Raw genomic sequence first — 2,500 nt, 5'->3', positions numbered from 1 at the left:
CAATACAAGGTAACCTCGACTTTAATTTACTCTTATATATCTACGCGTGATCTGATGGTGACACACATACATTCAACACCACATGAACCCCTACACAAACCAGACAAAATACTTGGAATTACATACAATCACATACATAATCACATACTTTGAATCACTCTATGACACTCAAAACACGCATGATAGATACTATAAAAAATCCAATGTAAGCTTTTATTCACTAAAATCAATAACTTTGGGTAAAACAACAACCATTGACTTATTTACAGACATTACATAAATTCCATTCTGGACAATGCTAGTCGAGCGCGAAGAGCACACATCTCGGACAAACAAGGTAAACATAGCTATAGGTTACTCAAAATCATCACGACGTGCGCGGCACACATTACACAGAGGTCACTAAACAAAACCTACGGAACCCATCGCACAACAAGAGAAATTACTTACCAGCACACAGACATATCATACTCCAGGGCACTACTACAACAACATTCACATCATCCCACTACCCTGACCAACCATACAAACAGAAACACGCACGCACGCGCACAAACACACACACACACACACACACACACACACACACACACACACACACACACACACACACACACACACACACACACACACACACACACACACACACACACACACACACACACACACACACACACACACGCACACACATACGCACACGCACACGCATACACATACACACACACACACACACACGTACGTCGGATTCATGGCGAAGATTGAAACTCCGGAAAAGAAGGGCAATTTTCGTGGATTTCAAGGACGAGGGAGTACCTTTGTTGTATTAGTAGGGAAGGGAAAAGCTCGTGGTGTAGTGGGGAGGTGAGGAAAAAAGAGAAAGGGAGGGATTACTGAAGGAAATTGAAGGAAATGAGGAAGGAGACGAACGGGCTCCCGCGGGCGTCAGAAGAAATGTCAACAAGAGGGCTGCAGACGATGCAGGTGAAGTAAAAAATATCAGTAAAAGCATTAAAATGAGAAATATAAATAAGAACAACACAATAGAGAGTGGAGATAGTAATTTCCATGGATTTAATAAGGGGGGATGCCAACCTTCCCCGATTAGCAAGTCTGGAGGAAAAACTAGAGAAAATTACCAAACATTGGGAGGTTAGCTTCAGCCAACTTACACGGATTACGCAAAAGAAATGATAAATTGGAAGAACTAAAGAAGGAGAACCAAAACCTAATTAAAGTAATAGAAGAATTAAAAAGACAGTTAAAAGAAGTAAAATATGAGAATGACGAATTAAAGAAGAGTAATAAAGAGAATAAAAAGTCCATAGCAAAAGAAGTACAGGATTGGAAAAAAGTCCAAGTAAACAACAAAATTGTATTTAAAGACATAGTGACACAACAGATGAAAGGACAAACTAAGGACACAGTTATCAAAGTGATGAGAGAGAAGGAGAATATAGTAAGAGACTTAGCGGACAAAAATCAATGTATAATTATATTAGGGATGGAAGAGAAGCATAATCCAAATAAGACTACAAGAGTAAAAGAGGAGAAGGAAAAAGGTAAACAAGATATTAGAAGCAGTTCAAGAGGATGAACAAGAAACAGGGAAAGGAATTGAAGAAATATATAGAATAGGAAAATACAATACAGATAAGACCAGACCAATTAAGTTAAATTCAGGTCACAAACGACAGCAGAGAATATCTTGCATAAACAGGGAAACTAGCAAAAAGTGATCTATATAAACAGGTATGGATAAAAAGAGAAATAAATAAAGAGGAAAGAGAGGATGAGAAAACAAAAAAGACTAGAAGCTAAGGAAAAGACGAGAAAAGAACAGTTAGACAAAGAGAAATTCTATTGGAGAGTAGTGGATATGAAAGTGAGGAAATGGTTCATAGCAGAGAAAAACAGAAGGGAAACAGAAGACACGATGGAAGTAGCAGAAAATTAATAGTGTATTACACAAATATAGATGGCTTAATAACAGGTTTGAACGAACTAAATGATTACCTGAAGGAAAAAGAACCTGACATAATGGGAATTGTAGAGACAAAATTGAAAGGCCCACTACCACCCAACAGTGTAGGACATGGTGCATGTAATTATTGGATTAGAAACAGAGAGGTAAAACAAGGGGGTGGAGTTATGTTCCTGACTAAGAAGGATATAAATGTGAGGAATGTCACATATGGAAAGAATGTGATGGAAGTGGAGGACAGGGATGGGAAGAGCAAAAAGTTTGTAGTAAATCATGTGCCTCCTAAAACGGCTTCATGGGAAGAGAGAGAACACAAAAATATATTAGAAGACACAAGGATAACATTAAATAAGATAATAGAAGATGGAGGAAGAATAGTTATAATGGGTGACTTTAACTGTAAAGAAATCTGCTGGGAAGAGATGACAGTGAAGGATGGAGAAGACTTATGGGGGAATGTACTACTTGATATGATTATGGAACATACAATGACGCAATGGATACAAGAGAATACTAGGT

The sequence above is a fragment of the Oratosquilla oratoria genome, chromosome 1 (genome assembly GCF_046742065.1).
Source record: "Oratosquilla oratoria isolate Oo_2021 chromosome 1, ASM4674206v1, whole genome shotgun sequence".
Classification (NCBI taxonomy): Eukaryota; Metazoa; Arthropoda; class Malacostraca; order Stomatopoda; family Squillidae; genus Oratosquilla; species Oratosquilla oratoria.
The sequence above is the reverse complement of the archived record's forward strand: the minus strand, read 5'-3'. Positions refer to the sequence as shown.